At 32.4% G+C, this 22,354-nt stretch overlaps 1 protein-coding gene across 2 annotated transcripts in view; it reads right to left on the reverse strand.

The window, feature by feature from the left end:
- The window catches only part of LOC113514377 (extracellular serine/threonine protein kinase four-jointed), a 37,106-nt gene extending 16,986 nt beyond the window's left edge, over positions 1–20,120 (reverse strand). For both annotated transcript variants that reach the window (XR_008252646.1, XM_026898455.3), the window contains exon 1: positions 19,854–20,120. The gene's annotated coding sequence lies outside the window, so the exon portion shown is untranslated. The remainder of the gene's footprint in view (positions 1–19,853) is intronic.
- Between the last annotated feature and the right edge of the window lie 2,234 nt (positions 20,121–22,354).

Raw genomic sequence — 22,354 nt, forward strand, 5'->3', positions numbered from 1 at the left:
ACTGTAGAAGACCGAACGCATTTTGAAGAAACTTAGTCTAATGATCTTATAAGTCTTAATCCGAGGATAAGATAATAATAAAAAATAAAATATATATATAAGGATAAGATTAACGATACCCAAATTATACGAGATTTAAAGTAATGCGTTTTTTATATGTATATATAGGAGTCGTATTTAATTTAAAAATAAATAATTTTATGCTACCAAAATATCAAGCATACGGACTGTACCTAATGTCGAAAACATTACCATACAAAATCAGAAATATTGGATGTTCATTTAATTTATTAATCGATTTATTTATGAAAATAATTTATGATTATTGGAATGCCAAAATTTACATAAATTTGGAAACAGTCAAACAGTCTAACAAATTAAAATATCCGTTCTATAATCTACAAAAATTATTTACGATGCAATTATCGTTCTAACAAATCGTTACTAATAATAATACTAGAGAAAGAGAGAAAAAATATTCGAACTACGAATTAATATTTAGGATATAATAAAGGAATCAATAAAGGAATCTATTTAAAAAATTTACTTCGACTAACCGAATCAAATCTAAAATTTTAACCCCTATTACGCGCAACGGCACTACAAATTTCCAACCTCCAATCAAACAGAATAAAATAATTGACTTGCTATAAAGAAGCGACAAATAATAGTACCAGGTGCTGTAATAGTAACAGGTGCTATAACTACCTACCATTTTTGGTAGCAAATTGACTCCCGTTAAATTTTTGATCACTGGGCGTTTAAAGACACACGTGTAAACCGGCTTTTAACTTTATAGTTTCCCCTTCATAAAAGTCTACGATGTCAATCCGGGGATAAACGTTGCAAACACAAATACAAAACTTTATAGCAGCATTTCGAGTCCTAATTCCAATGACATAGAGTTGTTTTTAAGTTTCATAAATTTCATTTAAATTTGTTACGTGGTACAAAAGTATTTTGTTTTGCTGTTTATTATTAGATATTTTATAATTTGTCCTGGAGTTTTTATTACTAAGTATAGATGTACTCGTATACGCAGTTTCGCTTGATGAATCCTAAAGAAATGAGCGAATATTAATAATAGAAAATAAAAACTGTCACCTATAAACACGAAGAATATCAAGAATAATACATCAAAGAATACACTATGATACCCATGGTACCATCATGTATTTTTTTTTATAAATGAAGATGAAAATGTGCACTCACTTATGCAATAGCGGGGCATTAGAGCAAAAGGAAATTATACAAATGAAAGTAGGACAGTTAGCCTATCTGGGCAAATGCACTTCAAATTTAGCACAATAGTTTCTTGGACCCCCCACATGGAGGTCAATCTGACAAGGTATATTGCTAGCAATAGGTAGTAATATTACTAACAATCCCTTCCCCTGACCACTCACGCATTGCTATGCCTGAGGACTAAGGACGTTATGCCTGCGTACACTGTAATTTCACTGCCATATCCCATCTTTCAAACTGAAACACAGGCATATATAATTACCTGCATGTACAATAATCTTATTTCTTATCTTGGTAATATAATGAAATTGTAAGTAGACGACGTCTATACATAAAAAATATATGAAGGATCTTATTAATAAGATAAAAGTCTTATTAATGAGCATTAGAAGCTAAAATAATAGTTTTTTAAATGTTTGTCTATCTATTAGTCTGTATGTTTTTTGACATCACACGAAAATTACTTGAACAAATTAAATATTACACACACACACACACACACACATACACACATCAAACACAGTTATGTTGTTTAAGATCGAACTTAAAATCTGATGTTTGTTTTATCTTGATACACAATTTAGAAGTTACCTACCAGTAAAAGTTAAAGAGAAGAAAGAATTCAATTCAAATATCATTCAAGTATTTTATTAAGTCATTGGAAATAGGTAATACCTATAACTGAATGATATTTCATTATTAATAATTTTAAATCTACAGGTACTAGAGATGTTGTCAGTCTTATGGCAAGCGCCCTCTTAATTTCACTCGGCGCTGAAAACATCACAATATCGTACGATCGACGATTAGTACATAATTATCTTAATAAACGTTCGTAGAATTTAAATTATTAATTCCGTAACCGTACTTGAGATATAAAAAAATACGAGCTGTATGCCCAAGAGTGAGTGGTACAATGAAGGGTTCCTTACTATTTTACGTCAATACAAAAAAAAAGTATGCAAAATTCTTAATCTTAATACTTTAAAATATCGGCAAATAGCATAGCAACTACTGGCAACTGGGGAGTTGCCAGTAGTTGATTAGCAACCGCAGTTAAACTTTGGAGATATTTTAAGAGGCACGCTGCTGCCTATCCCTCGCCCTCCCTTAATTGCCTCTTACGACACCCACAGGGAAAGATGGGATGGCCTATTCTATGCCGGGACCATATGTAAGATGTGGTGAAATGAAATGACATGAAATAAAAATTATTTGCCAGAAACATTGCTGATATGATGTTACATTTGTCAAGTTTACAAGATTTCCATTATGTTTCGAGAGCATGAATGTGTATCTTTCATGTTTCTCTGTAAATGTATGTAATGTATGTGGTCTGTGACGTTAGATGCTTGACGCTGCATAATTATAGGGTGCCAAAAAACACAATAACATTAAATTTTTAAGATTTTATTTCACTAAAAATCCGACTTCAATCTTGGCCGATATAATATGAGACCAACAAGTCATTTGGTATATACGAGGTTTGTCCGGAAAGTACGTATAAAAGTTTTTTAAAAATTTTATTTTACAATTATTCAGGTAAATCAATTTTATCCCCTTCAAAGTACTCCATGTCCTGTGACATAATGCACTTGTGCCAACGCCGTTTCCACTGTGAGAAGGCTCCTTGAAAGTCCTCTGGTTGTAGGTTTCTCAGCTGCCCCGTCGTAGCTTTTTTTATCTCATTTATGTCCCCCAAATGCCGCCCCCGAAGTACCAATTTGGTTTTTGGGAACAAGAAGAAGTCACACGGGGCCAAATCCGGCGAATAGGGGGGTGTTCGGTCACCGTAATGGAATTTTTACTCAAAAACTCACGGACAACAAGAGAGGTGTGGGCAGGGGCATTGTCGTGGTGAAGAATCCAACGCCCCTCTCGCGCCAATTCAGGACGAACTCGTGCCACACGAGCTTTGAGGCGTCTGAGCACATCGACGTAGAATTTTCCATCAACTGTCTGGCCTGGAGGGACGAATTCTTGATGGACAATCCCCCGAACATCGAAAAAAACAATCAACATTGTCTTGACATTTGAGCGGGATTTTCTTGATTTTTTTGTTCGTGGTTCCCCGGATGTCTTCCACTCTTTGCTTTGGGATTTTAATTCGACATCAAATTCGTAGAACCAAGACTCATCTCCAGTGATGACTCGGTTCAAAAAGTCACCATTCTCTTCGGCTTCCAACCAGTCCTCACAGCAAGCAACTCTTCGTGATTTTTGATCCGGGGACAAAAGCTTGGGAACGATCTTGGTGCAAATTTTTTTCATTTGAAGTTCGTTTCTTAGAATTTCGTGGACCACGGTTTTGCCCAAATTAAGCTCTTCAGCCACCTGTCTGACCGTTAAACGACGGTCCCCATTAACACAAGTTCGAATTCTTTCCATGTTTTCGTCGGAATGTGAAGTGGAAGGACGTCCTGAACGTGGGTCATCTTGAACGTTTTCTCGGCCCTCTCTGAATCTTTTTAGCCACTTGTGGACGGTTGGTTCCTTCACAGCATCATCCCCATAAACTGTTCTGAGATCGGCAAAAATTTCACGGCCATTCTTGCCGAGTTTCGAGAGAAACTTGATTACGACGCGCTGCTCTTCAACGGAAGCGGGCTCCATGCCGACGGGGTTTCGTTAAGAGGTAACTTCACAGATGGCGTGACAAGCCAGTTCGCACCGCACGGCGGTCAGACCAGAACTGAAGCATTGTTAGGGACATAAGGAAGGGGTCCTGTGCTTACCTGGCCTCCCCACTCCTCTTTCTCGCATTCCAGAACACTTTTATACGAACTTTCCGGACAGACCTCGTATATGAGATAGGTATCACTTTATGTGAGTAAGTAATAGATACTAATGACAAGCTGTGAGTGAAGAGACATCTACCTCACACAATTGCCTACGAAACCCCAAAAAGGGGTATATTGGCAACGATCCCTCATACGATAAGTTACGCTGAACATTATATACTCGCATTAGCGCACCGATGGCTAACGCGAGCTGGAAAAAAAGGAAAAAGTAAAAAAAGTTAAGGAACACAGGTATATGTATGAGCATGAATGATATGGCCTGACGCTTTGTCGTAGCGTTAGCAAAAGAATTTAGAATACTTCTTCATTAACATATCATTTATTCAAATATTTTTTTTGTTATTACCAATTTATTTTTATTTTCATTTTTCCTCTACTATATGCTAAACGGCTATCTCGTATGTAAAATAAATTTTCCGATCTTTTTCTTTATTTTACTGAGATTATAACAAAGTACAAAATGACAACAATTTGTACTTTGTAAGATTTCATGATACAAAAGTAAATTCATCTTATAGTAATATATGTTCGAATCTCATCTACTTCGTATATTCTCTTTGTAATAGGAAATGTAGTATGTATATAACATATAAATAATAATAATAATTTATATTTTTTCTCCCACAACCATATTACATTTTGATTGGCAATAATAACATAAAACGAAATATAGTTGTAAACTGGCGTCTAAATTAGGCAGCGAGCTGCCTGTGTCTTAGATCACCAGGCAGCATCAGAATAGAAAAATATCACTCAAAGAAAAAAAATTACCTTCTTTTTCTATAATATTTATTTCTTTCGTATTTTCATCTATAAGTATTCTTTTTCTTTTTTTTTTTTATACCACGAAAATGGCAAACAAGGATACAGCCTTCGATATAATTTTTACATCATTGTATAATTTTATATATAAAATGCAATAGAGAAATAATGAATTAAAAATACAGGAAACAATTTTTATACTGTCCATACCCACTATCTCGACTGGAAATTTTTGGAATACCGCCGACCGGCGGCCGGGGAGATGCTATCTGCTCGCCCTAAACATAGTGGATTCGAATCCAGCCGCGCGACCGGTTCGTAAAATAGATGTCTCTATCTCATTGAATATAATGTAATTTTGTTTAATATTTAATAATAATTATTGAGTAATTTCATAACATTAATAGGGAGGCAAAAAAAAGAATGTTCATAAGAGAAATGTAACGTAGGAGATGAAATTTGAAACTAAATGATGTAAAACATACATACAATTCCCTTTTCGCCTAGCACATAACGAACTTAAAAATATTAAAAAAAAATAATGAGTGAAAATATAAATAGTACAGCGAGATAAAGTATACAGCATCCTAAACAAGTTGTTCCTCATGCTCCCTTACCAACACCCAAACTTTTAATTCCATCTTTTCTAAATAAAACAACCTTCGGCATAATTATGATGATTCAAGAAAGAACTGAAGGCGCTACCTGCATTTATCTTTACGTATATATAATCTTACACTAGATCATTTTGGGATATGCGAGAGAAAATATTTTCCAATTTCCAACTCTATAGGTAAATATTTATGGTGTAAAATCAATCTCGTATCGCTTTTGACTTCTGTGAGTAATTATAGTCTGTGCTTCTAATAGCGTCTTTAGAGCTTCACAAAATACTTTCCTTCCCATATTGGGTTTATTTTCTTTATCAGATGAAAAAGAAATAGCAACGTAGGCGAAGTACCAAAAAGAGATGATAGATGAGGTTGAAATCAGGGCAGTCGTCGTGATGTATTAAGGAATTAAACATGACGGTTTTCAGGGAGAACCGCATCTAAGTTAACCTGGAGGATACACTGCTAGCAATCCTTGCTAGATCTAATCGTTTACTATCGAGTAGGACTTGCTTAATTGTCACTTTTGAATAGGTCCATGGCTGCCACATCCTATAGGGGTATGAATGGTCCATTCCCTTTGTGGTGATATTAGACGTAACCACATTGCGCCGAACCAAATTGTACTCTACGTAGCAACTGGGCGAGCTTACCACTGTCTGACAAACTTGCACTTTTATAGTTAATAAAATGTTTGTATATTATTATAGATTCCTACTGAGTGCACGGTCTATCCGAAACATCCGGTCAACATCTTCTCAAAGGGCGAATTCCTAAAACGCGCGCAAGAGCAAAAACCGCCCAAGTTCTCAGCTAATGACCATGGAATCTCATTGTTTGTCGTGCTACTTATTCTGCGAATGGACGATCGGAACAATTAGGAGTTTTGTATAGGATCCAATGGGGCTTTTTAGAGCTCTCACGAATTGAGAAGCCATGACACGCTTCTATTTAAGCTTCCATGTAATTTTTACTGTAATTTTTACCATCTCTAAACAATAATATACATATTTATTTCATCGCACTAAGTCCCGATTGTTTATTTAAAATAATATAGGTACATCATCATCCGTCCATTAATAAGTGTGTCATAGGAGTCATTATGTTCTGTGATGTTCATGTCTATATGCGTTAGATTAGGTTAAATCCAATTTACACAAAAAAAGTCCTTAATATTTTATTATAGGATTGACTGTGCTCGTTTCTAAATAAAAAGATTCTAACCTACTACGCCGACCACACGGCTCAGTATAGCGTTTCCTTCTCTTGCACTGTTCAATAGTGCTTCACTTTTTTTGCGACATTCTAAAGATGAAAAACACTAGCAGAAATTCCATAACCTTCCAACAATCTCCAACTGTCATTATATTCACGCAGGTTTTGCGATACGTGTCTCACTTCTAAACAAGACATCTTGAGGCAAATAATTAAATCACTGCTCAAAGCCACTAGGTTCTAATAAATAACCAATATAATTTAATAATTTGCATGAAGAAGCCTCGTTTAAATTGCCTGATCCTTTGAACTTCATCGGTAACAACTGTATAAATAAAATAGCGCTAAGCACAAAACTCGAGAATGGCTAGACCTATCTAATTAAATTCAAAAAAATTCTTATGTCTCTATATAATACAGATTGGAGTGTGGTGTGAGGCAAGGAGGGTTGTCTTCGCCGGTACTATTTAATCTGTATATTAATGATCTGATTGTTGCTTTGAGTGGTACCCGTGTCGGCTGTCACATAGACGGCATTAATGTTAATAATATAAGTTATGCTGATGACATGGTGCTGCTCAGCGCATCGATATGTGGGCTTAAAAAACTCGTGGCTATTTGCGAGTCGTATGCTGCATGCCACGGACTGATATACAATGCTGTGAAAAGTGTGGTCATGGTCTTTGAGAGCAGAGGCAAAAACGCAATAGGCTTTCCAGATATTAAACTTAAGGGTTCAGCGCTGAAGAGGGTGTATAAATTTAAATATTTAGGACATCAATTGGCCTCGGATCTCAAAGATGATGATGACATTGAACGGGAGCGGAGGGCGCTGGCGGTGAGGGCGAATATGATAGCACGCAGGTTTGCGCGGTGCTCTAGACAAGTTAAAATTACGTTATTTAGATCACATTGCACATCTTTCTATGCATGCAACCTGTGGGCTGTATATACTCAAAAATCCTACAGCGACCTCCGTATCCAATATAATAACGCGTTCAGGGTGTTGATGGGGCTGCCACGATTCTGCAGCGCGTCAGGGATGTTCGCTGAGCATAGTGTAGATTGTTTTTATGCCACGATGCGAATAAGGTGTATGCACACCTGGTGCGCAGAGTACTTGCCAGCACCAACAGCATCCTGAGTATGATAGCAAGCAGGCTGGACTGTGTGTACGTTAATCGCTGCTGCGCAATTTCCAATGGAATTGTGCAGCGGTGATTATCTGTATACTACTTAATATATTGTATGTGTGTATGTGTGTGTATGTGTTTTGTGTATGTAAATTTACTAACATTAGTTTTTAAGAATATTGTTACTAATAAATATTTAATGGACCAAAAAGTCTGAAATAAAAAATTATTATTATTATTATTTAAATACATATTGTATTTAACATCTCCCTTTTTATGGGGGTAAATGTTCAACCATGCGGGCCTTAGCCAAGCAATGGTTGACTTTAAATTATATATGAGGATGATGACAATGATGAGGAAAGAAATTTTCTGACTATGCGGCAGGTATTGAGGATGACCGCTTTCTGTAGCAAATCTATTGTATAGGTAGGAATTTGTAACATATCTAAATGCTTGTGAAGATTTTTGGGTACGATTCCTGTAGACGATAGTACTATGGGTATTATGTGGATGGTGTGCGCTTTCCATTGCTTCTTTATCTCTATTGCTAAGTCTGTATATTTTGATAGTTTTTCATTAATAGTGCTTTGTAATTGTGTGTATTCGGAATAGCTATGTCAACTATGTATACTACATTATTTTCTTTATCATGTATAGTTATATCGGGTCTATTGAAATGAATGGTTTTATCGGTAATGATGGTTCTATCCCAGTATAGTTTACAGTGTGCATTCTCAAGTACGTTGGTTGGGTTGTATTTATAATATGGAACTTTATTTTCTATGAATTTATATTTATGTGCTATATATTGATGTATAATTGAAGCGACTTGATCGTGACGATGTTTGTAATCTGTTTGTACTAGTGTCTTGCAAGCACCTGTAATATGTTGGATAGTTTCGGAAGCACTATTACAGTGTCGACATGAGTCACTAGGCAAATTGCGGTCCTTTATTATTTATTATTATTATTATTATAAGAATTTTTCTCTAAAAATTGTAAAAATTTCTCAGAAAATATAAAAACCACATTTCTCTTTTTCCTACATAAATTATTCTTAGCTGCCAATTTCAGCATTTCAATCAATAGTTTGACAAAACGACGTCTGTCGATATAGATGTGAAAATGAGTTTGTTTGTATGTTTGTTACCTTATAGCGCTTTGACAAAGCAATCAATCCCTATAAATTCTTATTACGTAGACGTAGTCGCGGTAAAAGCTAATATATCCATAGCAATATTCAAATTTTTAACCTATATTAACATTCTTTCAACTCAAAAAGCCATATTCTTTTTCTAACCACGTATCGAATCTAAACCTTTAAAAATACTATAACTCATTCAGGAAGTATGTAAAAAGTTTTGCAATATTTCTTTATAATTTCTAACTACTCTATTACAAAGGTTTATAATATAAAATATATTCCACAATAGTAATTTATCTTTAATCTTTATGGATACGAGGAGAAAGGCGATGTCGTAAATATACAGTATTTACTGTGCCGATTCCGATAAGACTCCCATTCGTGGACAGATTAGACGAAGGTGAAAGCTTTTTGCGTGTAGACATACTAATAATTTTGAATACATTGTTGCGTAAACGCTTGGTACAAGAGAATATTGTTATAAGCCATTGCCTTTTACGATACCGTAGAAAAATAACCAAAATAGAATACTTATACAATTATACATATTATGCTATATCTGTATGTCCATCCATAGATTTGACCCTGTCATATATGAGAATCTTACTAATATAATAAAATTATAACTTAACGATATCTATTTACATGGAAGATATTTAAGGAAAAATAATATGACGGGTCTTAGTAAGACCAGTAGATCTGAAAGCAATATTTTTTTGAAATTTTGCCTATTTGTCTGTCTGTATATTTGTTCCAGTATCACGCAAAAACTACTTCGTAAAATTGAATGCGGTTTTAACAGTTGTATTCTTAAAGATCTAGTTTCAAAACTGGTGTATGTTTTATCTTAATACTCCATCTAAAAGTTGATTTTCTTACTTCTGAAATCCGCACCTATGAAATAACGGGTAAAAAGCTAACAAATATGAGAATAAAATATTAGTTTTACTTGAAAGTAATTAAAATTTCGCATAAATTATTTACATCATTAATAACAGACTTTAAAAACAGGAGGTTCAAAATTCAATTTCTTTTGCATGGTTGCATTGTTATGCTAATTCTATGATGTTAGGCGATATCTTTGAAGAATTCGGTTGATATAAATCGCTTGGTTTTAATCCCCATTTTAGTAAAATTGTGATTTTATAAAAAAGAGATTAAAATATAATTAAACAGGAATTGGATGGTACTTTACAATTTTTGTTTAAATATGATGATATTCAGAATTCCTTATAACATCTACCAAGGTCTGTTATATGAGTATGTATTACAAATGTAATTACTGATTTACATCTTTCCTTAGTATCTTTAAAACTATGTATAATCTAAATATATATAAGTACTACTGTGAAATCACTAAGAGAGCGTGCAATAGACAATGCAATTTGACCTTCGATCCACAGTAAAGACCTATTTCAGTTACAAATAAGTAATCGTAAATACCGCGTAGACCACCGACCATAGACAAATGATTATTAATTGAAACCACAGACTATGAAATTAGATTTATAATAAAAAAAAATCTTTGCAGATCAAATTGTTTGGATCGTACATTTGTGACCGTATATATAAAATCGATGTACGTAATAAAATTTAATACTCAAGAGCACATTGAACGAAAAATCAAATAAATATAAACACATTAATTAAAATACATGGCGCAATAATAATGATAATATGTCAATAATTTTTACAACCAAGTTACGAATAGCTTTATTTGATACCATTGACAATTTTATATGAGACAAATCACTTTAAAAAATATACGATACGTGTAATATTGTATAGGAATTTCAAATTGCCTACCGCTAAAAACTAGTTTTGCAAGATGGCGCGCCGCGATTATAAATTTGTATTCAATATGAATTTGTTCATTTTTATCATCTCACTTCCTTTACATAATTATGTGAGATAACCATACTATGAAAATTTTTTTGTTCAAAATATCAAAAGTTTAATGAAATTTGCTTTATAAATTAAATTTTTTCTCATTATAGTTCACATTGGTAAAGCTTTGTTAATAATTTTTTTTTTGTATTTTTTATATAGTTGTATGTTTTGTAAATTATTACATAAAATTTGTTATTTTAATCTTTTGCTAAAGTTTATTTGCTAAATAAAAACTGAAACACAATTTAGTAACTCCCTTACTAAAAATAATTAAGTAAAGTGTAGACATGACAAGAATTTTTATAAAAGTTAACCGCTAGTGACTCCTGACAAGGAAAATATTAAAAGAAACATGAATGGGACAGAGCTACCGACAAAAACAACTTTTGTACAAAGTCTCCCTCTAGTATATGGGCTTTATCTCCATTGGTAAAAAAAAACATATCAGAATTATTTGATATTGATGTGTATTTTTAATAGAAACTGTTAATATCATAAGTTCCATCAAACAAAAAAATAATACACACAAATCTAAATTATCATAACCGTTGGCAAGCCTGATATAGATGATGCCTGACAATTAAAAAAAAATTAAAATAGCAATAGTTATTAAATTCTAACACGCCTAACAAGTGTTACTTTATTTTATTACACGCTACTTATACCAATAAATTTTATTGATCAAACAAAAATAAATACAAATTGGGCAATAATGTATAATTTATAGCTAAACCGGTTTAATATTATATAGCAGTTTATTTATTACCTTGTAAAAAGTTAGGTATAGACAATTTTATAATAAAAACCATTAAAATAACTATATATAAGAAATGGGTAGGTAGTATAACCATATCTGTATAAAACTGGAATTAAAATATTTTATATAAGTAAATAGAACATTTAATAGTGTATTTAAACAGGCATTTTTAAGAAATTATTTAAAAACGTAATTAATAGATTATTAAGTTGTTTCACACTGATTAACATTTGGTCATGACAGAAACAGAAAATTGATATGCATTATCATATATAACTAAATTTGTAGGCAATTTAAATTACTGTAATTTTAACTGTATTTTTTTATTTACTTTACTTTTAAATATGTAGTATATTAGGTATTTTATTTTTAATTTAAAAATTATCAAAATAAATACTTTCATAAGATCACTTATAAGCGACGTAATTTGGAAACTATCATTAATATTTTTTTTATGCAACATAGAATGGCAAACAGTCAAACGGCACTCCTGATGGAAAGTGGTAACCGTCGCTTATAGACATGAGTAGTACCACGGACATAATAAAGTATACTGTTTCGCCTATGATACCCCCCATGCGTTGCCATTCCTGAGGACTTGGTTGTTATTTCTCTGTACCCTGTAAATTCACTGCCATATCCCATGCTTCAAACTGTAACACAACCATGTCATTAATCTTTATTATAAGAGTATTACAGTCTTTTTAATTTGAAGTTAATAAAGATGTAATCAAAAAAATAATTACCCCACCAAAAGACGATTTGCTGATACCCAATTAAAACAATTAATTTATTAGTTGAATGCTTCGATTTATTACTAATTTCAATTAAATAGTGTTTCTATGATAAATTGAACAAAACTTTGTTACCTACCCATTAAATTCATTAGATTTTTAAAATAATAGAATATTCGATATTGTCTATGATTCCTATCTTGAAACAAGACGAAATCGTTATGGATGAAATCTTTAATCTCATTTGCCTGCAACAGTCATATAAATTTTAAAGACAAAAAGAAAAGAAAGAAATTATTACCTTCTTCTATTCCCTATGTCGTCATTTTATATGTATGGGATGGTCGGGTTACATTACCTTTGATAGTTTAAAAACGTTTAAACAAAAAAACCCTATTAAATATTTCACTCCGTATCATTATTTGTTATATTTTATAACGTTATATTTCTTTTAAGCAATGCAAACCAGATCTCAAAACTTGTTCCATTGTTAATTGACGTTTGCTAAAAAGATCAAAGCTTATTTATTATAAGGTACATCCATAATTTTGGCCATAGAGTTGTAGATTGCCGATAAAATATTCCATAATGATTAAGCTATCCGAACAGGCATCTTGTTTCATTGTTGCAAAATCACGAATACACGGATATTTAATCAGAGACTGATCAATAGATGATGTATTTAGCATTGATGATGGGTAGATTTCGGATTTCTTGTTCTCTAAAGGTCAACTGATTCTTATATATTCAAAACAAGCCGCTATTGTGTCGATCAGTTTGACAACAGTGAATTGGCGATTTTTATAAATAAAATTATTTTATGTATTTGAAAAAATAACTGTGATTTCAAACGTAACAAAATTAATATGAGACCAACACTAGAGTAAACCTTAACAATTATTAAAAGAACTATCAAAATCGGATTGAATCTGTTGAGAAGCTTTTATATAATAATAGTTTCTCAATCGATAACATACAAAGAAAATACAGAACAATCTCAGTTTTTTAATTTCTTGTCGAATTCACCACGGTGGGCCAACTGACCTGCTTTCTTCCTCACCTATCATCTCTCACTGGTGACCCGCCAGCGTACACTGATTGCGTAGGCAAGATATTATCCTATTTTCACTCATTAAAATAAAAACTATTTCAAATTCAGAGATTTAAGGCTGGAATTTAATTAATCATCTTAAGCGAAAGGTCTTCATGAGAGTAATGTTTTTTTTTTTAATTTTCTCCTATCTGTCTATATGTATGTTTGTTGTGACATCCCGCAAAATCTACTGCATTACATTGAACTTAAAATCTTATGTGTTATTATCTACTTCCAATCCACACCTACAAAGTCACAGACATTAAGTTAGTAATAAATAAATTGTAATTCGATTTAAAACATGCTTTGAACTCCTCATAATACAATCGAAAAGAATGTCAATTTGCTTTTTTTTATGATTCCCAAACACAACTCGTCCGTGTCTGGGGTTAACAGATTAAAAATAGTTGTCTATGGTTCAAATACGGCGGGAATGGTCTTTTGTGAGAAAAATTGTCGCGTGACCCCAAGATTACAAGCTCGTGGGTCAAAGTGTCACGAACTGCTTTGTTACTTTATAATGTTTTGTTAAAGAATTTTTCCGGTCTCCAAATTTTACGGTAGCAGCAAGATGTAGTACTTAAATTTTTATATTTTCTTTTTCCCGCAACTTCGTAGGTTTTATTTTTAGAAATAGATAACATTTCTAGATGGCAAAACATAGTTTAATTCATTAAATATACATAGCGGAGTTATATATTATTATTAATTTTCTAATAAATACTAGACAAAACATACACCAGCTTTTATTAGATTCTATTTAGACCCTCATAAATATAACTGTTAAAACCACATTCAGTTTGATGTTATAGCTTCTGCGTGATACCAAAAAAAACACAGATAGACAGACGAACAGACAGACAGACAAAAATTCTAAAAAATCCTGCTTTGGCTTCTATTCCTCTTATTAAGACCCCTCGTATATTTTTTTCTTATACATCTTCTATGTACAGACGGCCTCTAGTTACAATTGTATTATATTAGTAACATAAGATTATAATAAATTTTCACGTGATACTAACGGCTCCAGAGCCAGTTTAAAATCTTGAAGACTTTGTACTTGATTCGCATTAGACGGAAACAAAAGTTTAAACCGGTTTTACTTGCGCGCAACTTAGTTTTTATATATATAATAATAAATACCACTAAATATAAAACAGCACCATCTAGTCCCAAACTAGTCAAAATTTATAAATTGGATACCAGACAGTGATACTACATTGTGGTAAATACATACATAATATTTATAGGAAAGACTCTAATACAGACAGATATACTCATTAATACAAAAGTTTGTGTTGTGCGAAGATCGAATAAATTTGCACTTAATGGTAAATTAAAGATGCAATGTTATTAAATGTAAATTACTATGTTTTTAATGGGTGAAAATGAAATGGCAACCCCACTTGTGCTATAGATATACGCTGGCGGAGAGATGAGGGGCGAGGATAAAAGTAGATGAACTGGCCCATCGTTATGAATTAAAAAAATATATCACTATGATTTCCTAGGAAAACCACGTGGAAGTCAATCTGACCCCATTACTATCAATCCCTTTTCCCTGCAATGGTATCTAATAATGATAATTAAGCATAATCTCTATGAATTTATCAATAAAACATTGCAAAAGTTTTCTTGTTCTACTGGAAACGAATAAAGCCGTATGAAACAGCTAGTGAAGTACATATGAGAATGTTTGAGCACCTACCCTTCATAGCCTCCGATATCAGAAAGGCTCTACACAGCGGGGCATAAATTTATGGCCTACTCAGCGTATGCCAGAACCTGATTGTGGTATCAAAGTTTCTTTTTACTGAATTCCTTAAAGTTTTTTTTAGAGAGTTCCGTACCTATACGAATAAACTAACTTTTGCCCGCGACTTTCGTGCGTGTGGATTTTGAAAGTAGAAAAATAAATGGCATAAATCACTTCTAAAATAGCGTACTAAAATATAATTTCAGATTGTTTTCCACAAAAAAAGACATCAATTGTGATAATACCAGTTGTTTTAATTTAAAAACTAAACTACTGGACTATTTTTCATAAAATTTCAATAGACCACTCTGCACTTTAAAACAAACAAAAAAAAAAACTTAATTGACAACCTCCTTGTTTTCGAAGTTGGTTGAAAGCGTTTGAAATCTGGTGTAGGTTTTATATGCGACTTTCAGGAACACAGCGGTGAAAACTGCATCCAATTTGGTAAAATAGTATTTGCGTGATCTCGAAATAAACTTACAGACAGACAAAAATACTAAAAACTATTGTTTGGATTTCTAGTGCTCTTATTAAATCATCTTCAACACACAAATACTTCGTAAATATTATAACCGTACTTTTAGCCATGACCAAACGTTTAATCCAATTAAATTCAAAATTAAGATGTTTTTGAAATATGTGTAATTTCTTTTTGAATATTTCTCTTATTAAATTTCCACATATAAATTAGACATTTAGTATAGTCAACTTACAATTCTATTAATCTTTATAATAAAATGTTAGAAGAAAGAGCATCGAGCCTCAAAAATGGATCAACTTTTTGTCAACCAATTGTCAAATTAGCTGACTCGTTTTTTTTTTTATCAATGTCTAATAGAAATACACATAAAAATGTATCTTGACGTATTATTGAATAAATAAAATGAGGGTTTACCCATCAAAAAGATGAAGAAATTATAAGACAAAATAAATATAGAAGTTATATAAGAATCACTCGTAACAATTTTTCACGCATAATTGTATGAAAAAGTTGACCTGCTTTTCTCAAAGCATTTCTATAGAGATTATCTATATAATCTAAGAATAAAATATATATAATAAAATTGTAACTTGATTATAAGATTAAAGATGTTAGCACCGAGTGTTCTCTGCCTATCCTATTAGGATCTAAACTGCAGATATACAATTACGCAATGATATTGACAACATAAGATAAATAGACAATAGTTAAAACTAAAGATTATCATAAACAATACACAACTATTTGCGACCCCATTAGGTTATTAGAAAGGAGATTGCGAAAGAAACATGATAAATGATTACTTGTTACGTTCACAGTATGACTAACTTGGTTTGTTCTTGCAAAACAACGCCCTCGGAATTTTGTGAGATAAATAAATCAATCATAGAGACGAGTACATTCCTTTGAAATATATACCATGACGTCACATGGTAATCTCATAAGTTGGGGGTAAGGGATTGTTATTATTATTACGGACTACCAGTCCCATTGCTAACAATATACCCTATCAGGTCGACCTCCATGTGATCTCGCTTATAACAATCGTGCTAAATTTCAGAAGTATTAATTACGATGGAGTAACTGACTTGCCCTTTCATTCTCACTTGTCATCCCTCAATGGTTACCATTCCATTATAATGCAAAAAAATCCTAACTTTCAAGTTAAATTTTTATGTACTGATATATTTATGTATGTAATGATGTGATAATCATTGGTGTGGATATTTAAGCTTTTCCAATAGGGAATATGGGAGAAGAGGTTGGCCCTAAAAAAAGGGTATATCGACACTCCAGTCATAGCTGAAAGATATGCTCTTGATCCCAGGATTCTGATCCTAGAATCAGATCTCTTTACATATAAATTAATATGTATAGATTAATGTAAATCAACATTAATTCCCCATTTTTGGGTTTGCTCAAAGAGAACTCTTGTAGAGTTAAACTCGCCTTTGTACATTTGCTTACTTCTGTCGTGTTTTTATGTGTCATTAGTATGTACAATAAAGTATAAATAAATAAAAATAACGACGGTTTTCAGAATCGTCCTGATGTATATTGCTAGTGTCTATATTTTTTTTAATGGATGATAATAGAATGGTAATCCCACTTACGCTATCGTTATAGGTACATTGCCAAGGCACCAGTGACGAATGATAAATGAAGATGAAACAGGTCAATCAGTTTCAAAATTCACCAATTTCACAAATTCACCAATGAATCAATCACGGTGGTTTCTAGGGGGAACCGCGAAGAGGTCGACCTAATAAGGTATATTGCTATTAATAGGATTGCTAATCCCCATTACTAACAATTCCTTTTCCCCCCGTAGTGGGGCTGTTGAACCTCAATACTAACAATTCCTTCCCCCCATCCCCCACCCCCACGCTATTGGTTTCTACTGTCGAGTCCAGTGAGGAATAATAGGGAAGGTCAGATCAGTTGGTACAACGTCACGAATGCACCAGGGCCAGGAATTGACCACGATATTTTCGAAGAGAAACTGCATGGATTTATTATTATTATTATATTGAACGACCTTACTAGCGATCCCCTTTCCCTTTCCATTCATTACATTAGTATATGATGAAATAGTGAACACGCTTTTTATTCAAGGTTGTTATTTTGAAACATAAATACAGGATTTCACACACGCAACATAATCCTCGTTCTCATCAAGTAACCGCCCACTGTATTAAAAATCACATTTTTAAATTTAATGAACGTATTTAACAATTCTGTGGTAATTAATTTGACAACATAATTAAGAAGTAATGGCCTGAGATGTTATCTGTCCGTTGTTTAACACAAGTGAAGCTTAATAAGTAATTAATTAAAACAAATTTTATAACCTTCGGATACTTTGTTTTAGTTACCATAATACCGGTATTGTTTTTACATAAGGTACTAGGTTCACTAGGTGGTCCTGGCATGGAATAGGCCACCCCTTCCTTTCACGTAAGTTTCGTAAGAGGCTACTAAGGGAGAGATGGGCAGCAGTACCCCTCTTAAAACATCTCTAAGGCCTAACTGCGATTGCTAACTCGACTGCCAAGCGTGGCAACTAATGGCAAATCTCCCCAAAGGAAGCCTTATGTTTAGCAGTGGACAGTTAAAAGCTGATATGACGATGATAATGTTTACATATATATGTATGTATAAATATATATATACATATATATGTATATATATATATGTATATATATGTGTATATATATATGTATACATATGGGTAGGTAAGTGTATTTTACAGAACTGTCCAAAAGAAATGTAGTGTTTTTACGGTTCACGTATGTTTATTTTTTCCACCGTAACTTTAAATTCCTTAACAGATTTAGATGTATGGGATATCATTTAAGTCCATACATCATCCTTAGTTATTACTGACTAATTTTAAATAGTTCGTTTTTGACAAGGCCGTCGTGTTTTCTTTTTAGTTTGCGAATCAGAATATATTTGTTTTATAATTTCTTTATTTATTAACTCTTTATAAGGTCAAGTCAGAGAATAGATAAGAAGCAAACCAGGCAAATGCCTTGACCGGTACAATTAGGAGTGACTGTTAAAAATGACAGGAAATATTACTTTTGCTAGATATTGGACTGATCCTCCGCTATGAGAAATGACTACAAGGATACTGTAAATTTTGACCTGCTCCTATATTGTAGAATCGAACCCGGAACCTCATTCTGGCAAAGCAAAACACTCAATCACTATGTTGCGGTGGCCATTATAAATGTTTTATCGTTGTGTTATGAATTATGAGACTGCACTTGTCTAAAGCTTTATTACAATAATAAATTATACGATAGATAACACTCAGAAATAATAACATGAATGGATATGATTTTAATTTTTTTTTTTTTTTACAAATCTGAATATATATTGCTTTTTATCACATGAGACATCCTCCTTGATTAAAAGTGGTTCCTAAGCATCGCCATAGAATAATACTGTGACATCGAACAATTTCATCGAAAATCTCACTCGGAGGTAATCTAGAGCCGAAGGGTCAAACAAAATCTTGTACAGGATGTTTAGGACAGGACATATTACGTTGATACCTTATTGTGAACTAATTGAGTTGAACCTTTTTATTTCATCCTAAGTTTAACACCTTAAGCATTTTATGCCTACCGAAAATTAAGATTTCCGTAAGATTTAGGACTCGCTAACTAACCTTTTACATCTTTCTAAGATTAAGAATTATACAACACAGAAATTATTTTACATACAGCCAGTGTTATAATTTATGGCATTTTTGAACAAAGATCTTTAAACATAAAATTATTACCTGCTTAATTTAGTTAATCATACTTTATTAATCTCTTTTACATAATATATATTAAAAAAACTTATATAATACATAGAGATAGTTACAAAATCGAGAAAAATAACAATATAAATCAATGACAGTTACGTGATAAATATGCTCAGCTTTACCCGTTATTTGTGTATTTTAAACATAAGAAATTCTGCTAGGACTTCTATCACAGTTAAATTTCTATTCTATCTCAATATTGACATAAAAATGTAACAACATTAACATAAAACTGTATATTTTAACAATATTTGTACATAAAAATTGATTTGATTCGATATCGGAATAAAACTAGGTATATTCTCACAAGTGATACCACAGTAGGTAATAAACTTGTAAACATAATAATAAAGACACCAGTACGATGGACATAAAACAAAATAAAAATAAAAAAATGTTACAAACCTTCCATAAAAATTCCAAACATAATTTATATCAAAAGTTTCATATTATTCCACAGCATGTAAGCACTGTCACAAACACTTTATAAAAAGTACAAAATAGTTTCATAAAATATAAAGTAATATTATTATAACACTTTTATAAGCGTCCGTTCAGTAATAAAAAAGTATATCACTAAAAATAAACTCGTAAAAAATTAGTCAATAATATTTAAATCACAAAATCGTTTTTATCTTAAAGACGTCTGAACTCCTAGACGTCCGATGCAAGACTGCCGACTAAACTACAATGCACACTTGAATAAGAGTTATAGCTGTCTCTTTTTAACACTCGAACCGACAAGTGAGCGAGCAGAACAGATATAATGGCATGCATTATGGTATCGTGTCTCGATGTACTTTTTTCCGATTTCTTTGAAGGATCTATATATGATCTATAGATCTTTACAGCGCGTGAGTTATGCCTCCATCCACGCAGTGATTCATTGATACGCTGCCATTCCGTTCACTATAAAATTATAGTATTTGATTTTTTAACTATTATGGTTGGACGGTTGTTTAAAGTTATGGTAAACAAGTTGTAACTGTTATTTGATCAGTGTACGAGCCAAACGTTGGACTTTAAATGAACTTTCGGATATTAATCTATAATTTATTTCTTTAATAATGACCATATGGGTAACTAGCTAGAAATATGAATAGTAGGACAAAAATTCTGCTGATTTAAATATGAATAGTAGGACAAAAATTTTGTCTTGATGAATACCTAATAACTTGAGAGTAAAAATAAATCATTCTTAGAAACAGCACAAGAATATACTCTTTTTACTTGTTATAAAAATAGCGGCAAAAATATCGTGTAACTTACGTCTAAAATTTTTTTTCATACAACTTAGAATGGCAAACAAGCTGACGGCCCACCTGATGGAAAGTGGTAACCGTCGCCTATAGACATGAGCAGTACCATGGACGTAACAGAGTATACTGTTTCGCCCATGATACTTCCCATGCGTTGCCATTCCTGAGGACTCAGGTGTTATTCCTCCGTACCCAGTAAATTCACGCCATATCCCACCCTTCAAACTGAAACTCAGCCATGCAAACACAACTGCTTTACGATTGAAACACGAATGGGACAGAGGTACCCAAGCAATCGACTTTTGTACAAAGTCTCCCTCTGGTACCTAATACTAATGTAAATACAAATTTTTATCAGCAATTTCGTCTGCATAGCCATAACACGTAAGACTCAGGTGTTATTCCTCTGTACCGAGTAAATTCAGTAAATAGTAAAGATTAATGCTTGATATTTTTTTCTATTTTCTTTAAAGATTGCAAAAAAATTATATATAGCATTGTGAAATATGAAGATTCATTTTGAGTTCTATATTTTCAACAAAGATGTTAAAACCCAAAAGAATGTGAGTAAAACTCACTATGTATTTATTGTTTCTTTAATATTTTTTTATATATGTTACTGAACAACAAGCGCTTCTCATTTTGCAGCCATTTTCGTTGTAAGGTGGTAATAAAATGTGCTAAAACGGCAATTTAGATAGTATATACTGTGGTCTTTGCCAAATCTATATGTAAAACAAAACAGTGCGAGTTTATTCCAGTGATGTTTACTTTAACATATCTAGCTATACATATAAAGCATTTTTTATATAAAAACGGATACAATAAAAATATGTCTATGAATCAGTCGTATACATTTAAAAAATATATTATTTCACTTTTTTTTATTGTGATTATTTCAATTATTTATTGTCCATTACTTAACACAAGCCTCGGCTATGGACTGCCACTCTACTTCAATTCTCAGTCGAATTTAACGACACCAGTTTTATTACTATAAAAAGTATAAAATTGCAAACAAGTCGGCGGTCCACCTTATAAAATGTCCTGTCCATCGCCTATAAACATGAACAATATTGTTGTTTTTTTTTTAAATACTTGCCAATTTTTTTACCCGCCTATGTCATGAGAAACAAAACAGCAAACGTCTAAGAGCACAATTCAAATCATCCAGGCCTAAATCACTTCAAAAAGTTTGTTAGGAAAATTGTCATAACCGAGAATTAAATCCTACCTGAGACATTAAGATAAATAATGCTGACTCCCCAATCCTCAAAAAGTAATTCTAAAAACTATATTGGCAATCTTCCCTCCAGATTAAAAATTAAACGCTCAAATTAGAATTGAATTTGATGTACAATTTCCTAGAATTACAATTTTAATTTGATAGTTCAATTATAGCAAATTATTGTAGTATGGACTACTAAGAATTATTAAAACAATTCTAATTGTATTCTACAAAAAATTTGTTTAAACAAGTTCTTAAAATAAAAATTTCGCTGTAATATCAAATTAAAATTTTAAAATTAAGCACAGAGAATGATGCTGCAGAATCTGCTTCATTGCTGCTACAAGTATCGAGGTCAGTGTTTAACCCCCGCTTCTATTAAACCACCAAAATATATAAATACAAAGCAGCGAAACATG

Source organism: Galleria mellonella, unplaced genomic scaffold, assembly GCF_026898425.1.
Source record: "Galleria mellonella isolate WM207_F2 unplaced genomic scaffold, CSIRO_AGI_GalMel_v1 utg172, whole genome shotgun sequence".
Taxonomy (NCBI): domain Eukaryota; kingdom Metazoa; phylum Arthropoda; class Insecta; order Lepidoptera; family Pyralidae; genus Galleria; species Galleria mellonella.